We start from the raw sequence: 15,228 nt of genomic DNA, 5'->3' as shown, positions 1-15,228 counted from the left end.
CCCACATGTGTACTCTTTGGTTAGTGGTTTAGGCAGAGAAAGCTTTGGGAGCTCTGGTTGATTAATAATATTGTAATGGGGTTGCAAACCCCCTTCAACTCCTTCAGTCTTTGCCCTGACTTCTCCATTACTGTCTTCACAGACCAATGTTTGACCGCATGCATTCGGATCTGTATAAGTCAGGCCTTGCAAGAGTCTCTCAAGGAACAGGTTTACCAAGCCCAAGTCAGCAAGCACTTCTTGGCATCAGCTAAATTGTATCTAAGTAAACTTGAACTTAACCAAAATTAGGGAAATTCAAAATAAACAACTTTAATGTTTGGGGGATTTTTGTTTATTTTTTGTTTCATTTTTGATCTCTCTTTTATTTTTTTCTGATTCATAAAGAAATTCCCTTTTATTGCTTATTTTATTACTTTATATTCCAGATGTTGCCATCCCTTCCAGTCTCCCTTTCCAAGAATTCTTTGTCACAAACCCCCTCCATTTTGCCTCTCAGAGGGTGCCTCTGCACACCTGGGGCAACAAGGATTGGTTTATCCTCTCCAACTAAGGCCAGACAACGGAGTCCCCTGCTATATAATATGTCTGGGGCCTCAGAACAGCCTGTGATGCTCTTTGGTTGGTGACTTACCCTCCGGGAGCTCCCAGGAGTCTGGTTTTTATGCTCTTCTTATAGGGTTGCCATCTCCTTCAGTTACTTCAATCCTTCCCCTAGCTCTTCCATAGGGGTCTTCAACCTCAGTTGGATAAACTTATCTGCACCTGTCATAGTTGGTGATACAGCCGTTCAGAGGACATCCATGCTAGACTCATATTTGTAGGCACAATATAGCATCAGTAATATTGTCACAATTTGGTCCCCACCCATGGGATAAATCCCAAATTGGGCCAGTCACTGGACAGCCTTTCCTTCAGTCTCTGCTCCATTTTTGTCCCTATATTTCCTTTAGACAGGAGAAATTATGGGTTAAAATTTTGAAGGTGGTTTGGTGACCCCATTCATTCACTATGGGGTCCTATCTATCTATTACTGTTGATCTCTTCAGGTTTCCTCTCCCTGCTATTGAGTATTATGTCTAAGGTCATTCCCATTGTCTCATGGGAGCCTCTCACATCTCAGATTTCTGGGACTTTCTAGAAGTTCCCACATGCCCCCATGCCCTCTTGTAGCTGCAAAGTTCCATGGCCCTCTGTGCTTTTCTGATGTTTTCTCCCATGCCTGATCATGCACCTCTTCCCTTTTCCCTCCCACTCTCAGTCTCTTGTCATTATTTTGTTCCTGCTTCTCAGTGGGATTGAAGTATCCTCACATGAGCCTTCCTTATGTTGAACTTCTTAGGGTCTGTAAGTTGTATCCTGGATATTCTGTACTTTTTGGTTAATATCCACTAATCACTGAGTACATACTATGCATGTACTTTTGAGTCTGGGTTATCTTACTCAGTATATTTCCTAGTTCCATCCATGTGCCTGAAAACTTTATGGTATCATTGTTTTTGATAGCTGAATAATATAACCATGTGTTAGCAAACCACATTTTCTGTATACATACTTTGATTGAGGGTCATCTGGTTTGCATCCATTGTCTGGCTATTATGAATCAGACTGCTTTGAATATAGTGGAGCATATGTCATTATATGGTATGGTGGAGCATCTTTTGAGTATATGTCCAGGAGTCGTATAGCTAGGTTCTCAGCTAATAATATTTTCAAATTTCTGAGTAACCACGAGATTGATCACCAGAGTGGTTATACCAGTTTGCAATCACACCAGCAATGGAGAAGTATTCCCCTTTTCTCCTCATCCTCATCAGCATATGCTGTCACTTGAGTTTGATTTTAGCCATTGTAATGAGTTCAAGGCAGAATTACCTGGTCTTTTTGATTTGCATTTCCTTGATGACTAAGAAGGATGTTGAACATATTGAAAAATACTTTTCAGTTATCAACATACTTCTGTTGAGATTTCTCTGTTTAGCTCTGTGCCCCATGTTTAATTGGCTTAAGTTCTTGCGTTCTTTACACATTTTGAATATTAGCTGTCTATCCAATGTAGGGTTGGTGAAGATCTTTTACCTAACTGTAGGTTGCCATTTTGTTGTATCGACTGTGTCCTTTTTATAGAAGCTTTTCAGTTTCATGAGACCGCATTTTCAATTGTTGATCATCAATCCTGAGCCATTGGTGTCCTTTTCAGGAATTTTCCCCATACCAATGCATTCAAGGCTCTTTCTCATTTTTTTTTCTCATATTAGATGCAGGGTATCTGGTTATAGGCTGAGGTTCTTAATCCACTTGGACTTTAGCTTTGTGCAAGTTGATAAATATGGATCTACTTTCACTCTTCTACATGCAAACTGCCAGTTAGGAAAACACCATTTCTTGAAGATGCTATCTCTTTTCAACTCTATGGTTTGGCTTTTCTCACAAATGAAAAGGTCACTGAAACAAACTAAACAGATATACATTGAAACTAACAGAAGATATGAAACAAATGTATTTAGTAATATCTGCAGAACTTTTCACCCCCCCCAAATAACTTCTTAACACTACATGGAACTCTCTCTGAAATTGACTATATAATTGGACCAAAACAAGCCTCAGCAGACACAAGAAGATTGAAATAATCCCGTGCTTACACTCATATCACTATGAAGTAAGGCTGGAATCCAATAACACAAAATCAACAGAAAGTCCACATACTCATAGAAACTCAACAAATCTCTATTCAAGTATAACTTGGTAAGAGAAAACTGAAGAAAGAAATTAAAGACATTCTAGAATTCAATGAAAATGATGGCAAAGCATTTCCAAACTTATGAGACACTGTGAAAGCAGTTTTAAGAGGAATATTCACAGTCTTAATTGCCTTCATAATGAAATTACAGAGATCCTATACTAGCAACTTAACCACTTACCTGGAAGCTCTAGAACAAAAGGCAACAACCATAGCCAAGAGGAATAGACAGCAGAAAATTGTCAAACTTGTGGTTAAAATCAACCAAATAAAAACATACAATACAAACAATCTACTGTGACTTTTTGAAACTGAAATATTTAGTTATATTACAAATTTTTCTTTTCCTTTTTAGGGAATTTATTATTGCATTGATGAACACAGAAAATATCCCTCATGTTTTAAATTTTTAAATTAAAATGTAATTACACTGTTTCTAACTTTCTGTTCAATTACTCAGAAATAGTAAAGTGATGGATCTTTAGAGGAGAATCAATTATGGCCACTTTACTAGACTTTCATGATTACTAAGCGCATGCAAATGTTATCCTTATACCTACAGATAAAGATAGCTTTCACCCATCACCAAGGAAACTTTTATTTTCAGCGGATTGAGACTATCACAGAAAACCACAAGTGGTCACAATTGAGTACAACTCACCTCTCAGTGTTTGGCCCCTGGTGGGTGGAAACATAAAAAAGACAAACCTTACAGGTAAGGCTCAAGGAATTTTCCAGAAAAGGAACAAAAACACTGCAAGATCCAGAGACCAGGAAGCTTGTTTTGTGTAGAAATTATAGGGAAGCTATGTCAAAAATAGACTTTTAGGAAAGATTTAATTCATTACATCATTCCTTGATCTTGTCTTCATTTGGTACTTTTTATTGGATTTATTTAAATTTACATTTCAAATGTTATCCCCTTTCCTGATTTCTTGTCCATAAGCCTACTATCCCTCCTTCCCCTTCTTCTATGAGGTTATTCCCCTACCCAACCACCTACCCCTTCTCACCTCCCTGCTCTGACATTCTACTACACTGGGCCTTGAACCTTGGCAGGCCCAAGACAGTCTCCTACCATTGGTGCTCAACAAGGCCATCCTCTTCTACATATGCAGCTGGAGCCATGGGTCAGTTGCTGTGTACTCTTTGGAGTGTGGTTTAGTACATGGGAGCTCTAGTTGGTATTGTTATTCTTATGGAGTTGCAAACCCATTCAGCTCCTTCAGTCCTTTGTCTATCTACTCCACTGGGGATCCTGTTTCAGTTCAATGGTTGGCTGTAAGCAACCCCCTCTGTATTTGTCATACTCTGGCAGATACAGCGGTATCAGGCTCCTGTCAGCATGTACTTCTTGAAGAAAGATTTAATCATTACCTAATTCTTTGATCTTGTTTTTATTTGGTGCTTTTCTTTTTTCATAAAAAAAAATCTTCATAGAAAATTGCTTTAGCTTTCAGCAGCCCATTCCTGAGCTGTGAGGAAGTTTGCCTCTTCCTTCTGTGCAAGACATGTTTTCAGACGATTCCACCTCTTCTTCACTTTTCTCTTGGGCATCTTCTATAGACTGGATTCTTTTGGATAATAGCATGAGCTTTCTTATACATCTTCTCCATCGTGTCTGGAGTTATATTGTTCTTGATGTACTGAGAGAACTGTTTTTACACTCATCTTCATCTTCCTCTATTCGATAGCACATGTAGTCTGCCACATTCTTACTCATGATGTGCTTCCAATGCACCTCTGCATTGAAGTCTTTACTTTCAGAGTCATAACCAGGGAATTGTTTGCTACTATGAGAGATAGACAAGCCTCCATCCACAGTTTCCTTCAGGGACCTGAAAACTTCATTGCCAGTTGCAGTTCCAGGAAGACCTGCATCCAAATAGCAAGTGAAGGCACCAGACTGTCGTTCAATACTTTCCACATTTTATTCATCTCGATTCATCGCTACTTGGCCTTCATAGATCTTGTCCATGCCAAATCTATTCAGAAACCTACAGGCCAGCAGCAGGCCAGGGCAACAGGCTGCAGCATAATTTGTCAGGCCAACTTTCACACTGAATTTTGGAAGTTCATGTGCACATGCTCTGAACAGACAATCAAATCCCCTTCTAGATGGGCATATGCAATCTGGCAGATGATATGTCTTTTAGTTACATGAACTATCATACTACATTTGGGTCTGTTGTACTTATTTTTGTCCTGGATCATCAATAGTTTCTGTGCATAGTAGTGAGTTTTACCCTCTTGCCACCTGCTAAATCTCACTTGCTATCTTTTAAAGTAGGCCTTATTCTTGACAATTTCCATGAACCCCGTCCTGCAGAACAGAGACCTGCAACTGTGTCTCCATGCAGACTTGCAAATTCAGCCACTCTAGGAAGAAAAGGCAGTACTTTTCTTTGTGCTAATATATCCATCTTATTCCTCAGCAAAATAATTTAGCATTTCTGTAATTAAATGAGGGTATTCCAATACTTTCAAACCTAAGAAGAAGTTATTTATTTTAAAAAAAAGCTGAATTTGATAATAGAATAATAATTAAAAATTATCGATGCTCTGCTTGCTCAAAAATTCACTGATCACAAGCAATATTTCTAAAGGAAATATATTCTGTTTTAATAATATATTAAAACCTGTATATCTGATGCTTTTGGAAAAAGTAACTTCTAAATTTTCATGTTTAAAGACTTCTGATATGCCTAGCTTTGCACTAATTAGCCAACAGGAGGGCTACAATTTTCTCCAAAATTCTCCAGTATGATGTCTGATTCAAATACTAGAAATTCAAGAGCAATTACATGAATTAGACATCATAAATTTTATTTTATGATGTGTAATGTAAGTGAGGAATTATTAGTGTTTTATAAGATAAAAATATCAAATCGTAGATTCATAACTGGGTCATTTTGAGTATGTTTCATTGCTTATATAATTATTCTTAAATGTTTAAAATAATATGCCTTAATTCACTGATAATTTCATGAAAATATGCAATATATGTTCATCACATTCACTTACCACTGCCTCCTTTTACCTCACCTTAGTATCTCTAATCATCTCAATGCTGAGCTTTATGTTGTCTTTTTATTTTATATTTTCTTATATATGTTATGATATATTAATTTATTCCTAGGTGCTTTCTTTTTACAAAAAATAATACCATTTCACTTAACATTAAGAGAACATGTTCAATCCACTCTTCATGACTATAGCAAGAATTATAATTAAAGGAAATTATGCTCCTTGAAATAATACTTATTCTTCTGGAAAAGAAAATTAACATCAATTAATTTTTCATGTTAATTAAAAGCAGATTACTAAAATGTGAATTTTTAAAAATAAAGTGACATTTATTTTCAACCACACCTCTGAACATCTTAGATTTTGCCTTAGACAACATTTCCTATTATGTCACTGTTTAAAATATCAGAGATCTGAGATAATACATACATGTCCAACCAATTTAATCTTACATTTTCATTAAAATAGTGGTAGCTGAAATCTCCTGGAAATTAGCTAATACCATTTCCTAGTTATTTAAACAGCCAAATAGTATATGTATAGGAAATCTAAATGGAAAGTGCTCCAAATGAAAAGAAAGAAAAAAATTAAAAACATGCAAAACAATTTTCAAAACATCTTATTTATCAGTGAGTTAAAATAATTCAGTAGCTGGATGCTGTGATGTTGGAGGGAGCTGAGTTAGGAAGATGGCAAATTCAATTCATGTTATCTACACAGTGAGACTTTATCTTACCAGTAAAAGCTCTAACTATGAACCTGAGGCAGTGGATTATGTTGATGGGTTCCCATATATTGAACAATCCCTGTGCCTCGGGGATGGAGCCTACTTTATCATGGTGAATGATCATTATGATGTGTCCTTGGTTTTAGTTTGCAAAAATTTTATTGAATATTTTTGCATCAATGTTCATGAGTAAAATTGTTCGGAAGTTCTCTTTCTTTGTTGGGTCTTTGTGTGGTTTGGGCATTAGTGTAACTGTAGCTGCATAGAATGTATTAGGTAGTGTTTCTATTTTATGGAATACACTGAGAAGTATTGGTATTAGGCCTTCTTTGAATGTCTGATAGAAGTCTGCACTAAAACCATCTGGTCCTGGAAATTATTTGGTTGTGAGACTTTTAATGACTTCTTCTATTTCCTTAGGGACTATGGGACAGTTTAGATGTTTTAGCAGATCCTGATTTAATTTTGGTACTTGGTATCTGTCTAGAAAATGATTCATTTTATCTGGATTTCCAGTTTTGTTGAGTATTGGTTTTTGTAGTAGGATCTGATAATTTTTTTAATTTATTCGGTTTCTGTTGTTGTATTTCCATTTTCATTTCTGATTTTGTTAATTTGCATACTATCTCTGGGCCCTCTGATTAGGCTGTCTAAGTGTTTATTTATCTTGTTGATTTTTTCAAAGTACCAGGTCCTGGTTTCTTGATTCTTTCTGTAGTTAAGTTGGTTTGTTTCTACTTGGTTGATTTGAGCTCTGAGTTTCACTATTTCCTGCTGTTTACTCCTCTTTGTGTCCTTGCATCTATATGTTCTAGAGCTTTGAGGTATGTTGTCAGGCTGCTACTGTACACTCTCTCCACTTTCTTTGTGGATGCACTGAGCGCCATGCATTTTTCATTTATCACTATTTGTTATTGTATCCCATAAGTTTGGTTCCAGTTGCTGCCCTCATAGAGAACTGAAAGTCAGCTGCCAGGAGTGACTACATACCTGAGAGCAGAACACTCTGTTTCCATAACTGGCTGAAAGAAATGAGGAAAACAGGTGCAGGAATCAAAACAAAAGAAAATAAGACTACTTGGCATCATCGGAGACAGATTTTCTACCAAACCAAACATTGGATATTCAAATACACAGGGTAAACAAGATCTAGATTTAAAATCATTTTATCATGATGATGGAGGACTTTAAGAAGGTCATAAACGACTCCCTTAAGGAAATACAGAACAACACATGTAAGCAAGTAGAAGCCTTTAAAGAGGAAACACAAAAATCCCTTAAAGAACAACTGGAAAAAAACAACTAAACAGGAGAAGGAAATGAACAAAACAATCCAGGAGTAAAAATGGAAATAGAAATAATAAAGAAAGCCCAAAGGGAGACAACCCTGGAGATAGAAAACCTAGGGAAGAGATCAGGAGACATAAATGTGAGAATCAAAAACAGAATACAAGAGGTAGAAGAGAGAGTCTCAGGAGCAGAAGATACCTTAGAAAACGTAGACAAAACTGTCAAAGATAATGTAAAACAGAAAAAGCTCCTAGCCCAAAACATCCAGGAAATGCACAACACAATGAGAAGATCAAACCGAAGAATAATAGCTATAGAAGAGAGTGAAGATTCCCACTTTAAAAGGCTAGTAAATATCTTAAACAAAATCATAGAAGAAACTGCCCTAACCTAAAGAAAGAGATGTCCATAAACATACTAGAAGCCTACAGAACTCCAAATAGATTGGACCAGAAAAGAAATTTCTCCCATCATATAATAGTCAAAACACCAAATGCACAAAACAAAGAAAGAATATTAAAAGCAGTAAGGGGAAAATGCCAAGTAATATATGAAGGCAGACCTAAATTAAACAAGATTTCTCACCAGAGACTATGAAATCCAGAAGATTCTGGACAGATATCACACAGACCCTAAGGGAACAAAAATGTCAATCCAGGCTATTATATCCATCAAGACTAACAATTATAATTGAGGGAGAAACCAAGATATTCCATGACAAAACCAAATTTACACAGTATCTTTCTCCAAATCCAGCCCTACAAAGGATAATAAATGGCAAAGCCCAACACAAGGAGGTAAACTACACCTTAGAAAAAACAAGAAAGTAATCTCCTTGCAAGAAAACCAAAAGAAGAGAAGCACAAAAACATAATCCCACTTCTAATTATGAAAATAAGAGGAAGCAGCAATCACTAGTCCTTAATATCTCTCAACATTAATGAAATCAATTCACAAATAAAAAGACACAGATTAACAGAAAGGACATATAAAGAGGACCCTGCATTTTGCTGCCTACAGGAAACACACCTCAGAGACAAAGACAGACACTACTTCAGAGGAAAAGGCTGGAAAACCATTTTAGTATCAAATGGTCTGAAGAAACAAGCTGGTGTAGCCATTCTAATATTGATTAAAATCGACTTTCAAACAAAAGTCATCAAAAAAGAAAAGAAGGATACATATTCAGATTCATTAACGGAAAAATCCACCAAGATGAACTCTAAATCCTAAATATCTATGCTCTAAATACAAGGGCACATACATACATAAAAAAAAAAAACAAAAAAAAAAAAAAACAAAAAAAAAAACTTACTAAAGCTCAAAGCACACACTGCACCTCACACAATAATAGTAGGAGACTTCAACACCCTACTATAATCAAAGGGAAGATCATGGAAACAGAAATTAAACAAAAACATAGAGAGAATAGCAATAGTTTTGAACCAAATGGACTTGACAGATATTTATAAACCACTCCATCTTAAAACAATAGGATATACCTTCTTACCACCTCATGGTACTTTCTCCAAAATTGACAATATAATTGGGCACAAAACAGGCCTCAACAGATAAAGAAAGATAGAAATAATCCCATGCATCCTATCAGATCACCATGTGCTAAGGTTTGTCTTCAAAAAGAACAATAAGAAAAGAACGTCCACATACACATGGAAGTGTAACAATGCTCTACTCAATGGTAACTTCGTAAAGGAAGAAATAAAGAGACATTCAAGATGTCTTGAATTTAATGAAAATGAAGGTACAACATACCCCAACCTATGGGACACAATGAAGCTGTGCTAAGAGGAAAACTCATAGGTCTGACAGCTGGCAGAAAGAAATAGATGACAGCGTACATCAGCAGCTTGACAACACAACTAAAAGCTTTATAATAAAAAGTAGCAAATAAATCCAAGAGGAGTAGAAGGCAGGAAATAATCAAACTCAGTGCTGAAATCAACCACATAGAAACAAAAGGACTATACAAAGAATCAACAGAACCTAAAGCTGGTTCTTTGAAAAAATAAACAAAATAGTTAATCTCTTAGCCAGACTAAGCAGAGGGCACAGAGAATGTGTCAAAATTAACAAAATCAGAAATGAAAAGGGATACATAGCAACAAAATCTGAGGAAATTAAAAAAAAATCATAAGATTGTACTACAAAAGTCTATATTCAATAAAACAAGAAAATGTGGAGGAAATGTACAATTTTCTAGACACATACAAGGTACCAAAGTTAAATCAGGGACAGATAAACCATTTAGTCAACCCCATAACTCCTAAAGAAATAGAAGCAGTCATTAAAAGTCTCCCCCCCCCAAAAAAAAAAAAGCTCAGAACCAGACAGGTTCTGACAGACATAATTCTATCAGACCTTCCTAGAAGTCCTCATACCAATACTTTTCAAACTATTTTACAAAATTGAAACAGACAGAGCTCTACCAAATTCCTTCTAATTACTCTTATTCCTAGACCACACAAAGACCCAACAAAAGAGAATTTCAGACCAATTTCCCTTATGAATATCGACCCAAAAATACTCATTAAAATTCTTGCAAACTGAATCCAAAAGCAAATCAAAACAATCATCCAGCTGAGCAAATAGGCTTCATTCCAGATATTCAGGGATGGTTCAATATATGGAAAACCATCAACATTATCCACTATACAAATAAACACAAAGATAAAAAAACATATGATCATTTCATTAGATGTTGAGAAAGCATTTGACAAATTTCAACCCCCCTTTCATTTCGTGGTTTGCCCTGGAGTTATCTGTATTTTGATGCTAATTCCACTGCCCCAAGGACAGCTGCCTAGGACTCAGATGACTACATCAGAAGCTTCCCCCATTTAATTTGTAAAACACAGGTGAGGGCATATACAGGAAAGAACAGGGCCTGTCATTGGACTAGAAGGTAGGATGGGTGGGAGAGAAGTTTGAAGGAAGGAGAGGAGACTGAGACAGAAAGAGAAGAGACAGGAGGGACAGAGAAGGTAGTCATGGTGAAGAGAAAATGGAAGCTGATATTAATATTTCACTCTTTATTACAGATTTACAGTTTGTTATTAATGTTCTTAAGAGATGGGTTTTTTATCTTTAGGTGCCAATTATATCTTATCAATTGGGTCAAAGGTTATCGTGTTGTGTGTTCTTTTATGTGACAGTTTGAGTGTAAGTAAGTGTGCAGTGGCTGGATATGCTGGGCCACTATGGAACTGAGACATGTGTTTTTGGCATGGAAACCTGCCTTGGGAACTAGATACGTAGAGAGATTGCTGCAAGGCTCAGAGAGAGGCCTTCAACATTGTGATATGGGATGGAGCAAAGTGGTGCGAAACTTTGTGTACTGGGAATTAAAAAATCTAGCAGATATCTTGGGGCACTGAGGTTCTGTACTGTTACATTTTTTTTATAATTTTACAACAACACTTCATGAAAAAAGTCCTGGAAAGAACACAAATTCAAGGCCCATTCCTAAACACAGTAAAAGTCATATAAAGCAAACCAGTAGCTAACATTACACTAAATGGAGAAAAACCTGAAGCAATCCCACTAAATTCAGGGATTAAACAAGGCTGCCCACTTTCTCCCTACTTATTCAGTGTAATTCTTGAAGAACTAGACAGAACAATCGGACAACAAAAGGAGGTCAAAGGGGTACAAATTGGAAAGGAAGAAGTCAAAATATCACTATTTGCAGATGATAAGATAATATAGTTAAGTGACCTCAAAAGTTCCACTAGAGAACTACTAAACCTGATAAACAACTTCAGCAAAGTGGCTGGGTATAAAATTAACTCAAACAAATCAGTAGTGTTCCTCTACTCAAAGGAGAATCAGTCTGAGAAGTTAGATTCCGGAGTACCACATGGCCCTGTTAAAACTTGTGTACGGAGCTAAAGATATGAATCTCAAGTGGCTGAATAGCACTTTAAGAAATGTATAACATCCTTAGACAGCAGAGAAATGCAATTTAAAGAACCATGAGATTTCACCTCACAATAGTCAGAAAGGCTAAGACCAAACCTCAGGTGACAGAAGATGCTGGCAAGGATGTGAAGAAAGAGTAACACTCTCTCATTGGTGATCAGATTGTAAGCTGGCTTAACCATTCTGGTAATCAGTCTTGCAGTTCTTCAGAAAATTTGAAATAATTCTACCTGAGGACCCAGCTATATTAATCCTGGGCATATACCCAAAAGATGATCCAACATATAATGCAGACACATGCTCCACTATGTTCATAACCTTATTTATAATAGTCAGAATCTTGCAACAACCTAGATGTTCCCCAACAGTGGAATGGGTACAAAAATTGAAGTATATTTACACTACAGAGTACCTGTCAGCTATTAAAACAATAATTTCATGAAATTCACAGGCCAAAGCACAGAATTTGAAAAAAATCATCCTGAATGTGGTAACCCAGTCATGTAAGTACAGACATTTTATGTACTCACTGATGATTGGATTTTACCCAAAAATAAGTTTGGACTACCCACAATACAACTCACAGATCACAAGAAGAAATAAGATCCCACCAAAGTGAGAGAGGTGGTGAAGAGTAGAGGGGGCTTGTAGAGGGGAAACTGGTAAGGGGCATAACATTTGAAATGCAAATAAATATAATAACCAATAAAAATGAGAAAAAAGAATAAGCAAAATCAAAAATACAAAAAAACAAACAAACAAAAAACAAAAAAAGCTGAGGCAGGAATACTGTCACAGCTATCAGTAAATTCTAGGTTATATAGTGATTACCAGGCCACCAAGGACAATTATACTCTAGCGTTTCATAATCATTCACATTTACAAGTATAGTGATGTGATACCCTACATTAAAACATCTTTGGTGACTAGGGAGTGGTCCAGTGGGTACTATATTACTACGTTAATGTCCTAACTATGCAGGCACAAGAACATTAATTTGCATCCCCCAAATCTATGTAAGAGCTGAATACCATGTATCTGTAACCAAGGGATGCTGATACATTAATCTCATGCACTGGTGTACCAGCCAAGCAAAAACAAAGAGCTTCAAGTTCAATAAGAAGTTGTATCAAAAAATATAGGACAACCCATCAAGCAAGGACATCTTTATGTTAGCATGTAGCAAGCATGTAATAATATGATATTCTATGACAATCATTATTTTGGAATTGATACCAAATTAATCCCGTCTGAGCAATAATTACTTTAAGGGTTTATGTTTGTGTTCCAGTGTATGACTTTACCTCTAAGACAACGGCATCCAAATATCCAATAGAAATATTTCTCCTATACTTTTTTGGAAAAGCTATACTATTCTGTATTATTGAGTCAACTGAAACTGCACAAAATGTGACTTTGGTATGAATATTTGAATATATTTCATAATTCATATTTTCATTCAGATTACACCAAAGCATATTGTAAGACCAGACCTCTTTACTGTGTACTCTTGCTAGCTTTAAGTTTGGGATAATTTCATTAGTGATCTATCGACACCTAAAGGCAAACTTTATTCAGTTATTAATTGTTATAGTGTCTATACGATATTTATTACTGCTTTAGCCCTTTTTTATTCACTTTCATTAGTCATTCTATTAGGAAAATTAGTATAATTATAAATATTTTTGATTTTGATAATATAGAGAAATTGTATATAGTCATGGAAGAATCTAGAAATTATGGAGAAATGTTACAAGGAGACCTCTGATATAAGATATATCTTAAAATGAATTATTGAAGAACTATAATACAGCAAGTGGTCAAATTGATGATTAGTGAATAAAATACAGGCACATAGAAGATGTTTAATAATATCTAATCATAAATAATTGCTAAGAGAGACTAGGGAAATAGTTCTTTAAGTAAGAGTTCTTGATGTACAATACTTGTAATAATTTTTAATTGGGTATTTTTTTATTTACATTTCAAATGTTATCCCCTTTCATGATATCCATAATCTCCCTATCCAATCACCCATCCCTCTTCTTCTATGACGGTGTTTGCCCTCCCCAACAACCCATCTCTTAATGTATCCCTGCCCTGATATTTTGCTTCACAGGGTCATCAAACCTTGGCAGAATCAATGGCTTCTCCTCCCATTGGTACCCAAAAAGTCCATCCTCCGCCACATATGCTGCTGTAGCCATAAGTCTGTCCATGTGTACTTTTGGATGGTGTTTTAGTTCCTGAGAGTTCTGTTTGGTAAGTATTGTTGTTCTTATGGGGTTGCAAATTCTTTCAACATCTATAATACTCTTTCTAACTCCTCCAATGGGGAGCCCATTCTCAAATCATTGATTGGCTGCAAACATCCTCCTCTGTATTTGTCATGCTCTGGCAGAGTCTCTCAGGAAACAGCGATATCAGGCTCCTGTCAGCATGCACTTCTTGGTATCAGCAATATTGTCTGCGTTTGGTGGCTATATGTTCATGGGCTGGATCCCCAGTTGGGGTAGGCACTAAATGGCCATTCCTTCAGTCTCTGCTCCAAACTTTGTCTCCATATCTCCTCCTATGAATATTTTTGTTACCTCTTCTAAGAAGGACCATAGCATTTGCACTTTGGTCATCCTTCTTCTTGAATATTCTTAACCATAAGTTTAAGTTCCCAGTAGCTATCTAAAACTTTGTGTGTCACCACATGTGGCTACTATCCCAACGTATAGGGGAATGGACACAGGAAGCTTCTGTGTCTTACTGAAGACTTCTCTGGCTTTAGTTCAGTTAAGAAAGCTTCTCTAAAATAACAAGATAAAAAGTGATAGATCAGGACTCTAATCTTGTGCATATACAACAAACATAGATGTGCAAGGACTAATTTATTATACAGAAAAAAGGGTAAGAAATGATACCTGGTATACAAATTTAACAATACATTTAAACTATTACATAGATTTAGGGTTGGAACAATAATAGTATACTGGCCCAAGTCCAGGGAAATTCAAACTTTATAATTTAAAACAAGCTCTTTTAAGATTATTTTTTAGATTATAATTGCATAGTTTCACTTTCCTTGTTAAATCCCTCTAATCCCCCCCCATACCCCTGCTTTATTCTGTTTCAAATTCATCAATTCTTTTTAATTCATTAATGGTGTAAATAACAACTATTTAGTTTATGGGACTGAAGTTGGGGACCCCTGTGGAGGAATTGAAGGACCTGAAGGGGAGGATGACCAACAGGAAAAGCAAGAATATCAAATAACCCAGACTCCTGGGAGATCCCAGAGACTGAACCACCAATCAGTCAGAGCCCATGAGCTGGTCCAAGGTCTCTGGCACATATATAACAGAGGACTGCATAGTGTGTCCTCAATGGGAGAAGATGCACCTAATCCTAGAGAGATTTCAGGCCCCAGGGAAGGGAGATAGTAAGAGTAGGAAAAGAGGGAAAGCATAATTTCAGAGGCAGAACTGAAGGGGAATGGGGCTAGGAAATGTATGTG

The 15,228-nt window shown here is 36.3% G+C and overlaps 1 pseudogene; it reads right to left on the bottom strand.

Moving 5' to 3' along the window:
- Window positions 1-4,189: 4,189 nt before the first annotated feature.
- Window positions 4,190-5,053, bottom strand: Rpl5-ps3 (ribosomal protein L5, pseudogene 3; annotated as a pseudogene).
- Window positions 5,054-15,228: the final 10,175 nt, after the last annotated feature.

The sequence above is a fragment of the Rattus norvegicus genome, chromosome 7 (genome assembly GCF_036323735.1).
Source record: "Rattus norvegicus strain BN/NHsdMcwi chromosome 7, GRCr8, whole genome shotgun sequence".
In the NCBI taxonomy this organism is placed as follows: domain Eukaryota; kingdom Metazoa; phylum Chordata; class Mammalia; order Rodentia; family Muridae; genus Rattus; species Rattus norvegicus.
Note: the sequence above shows the minus strand (reverse complement) of the source record. Positions and strands in the feature narration are given on the sequence as shown.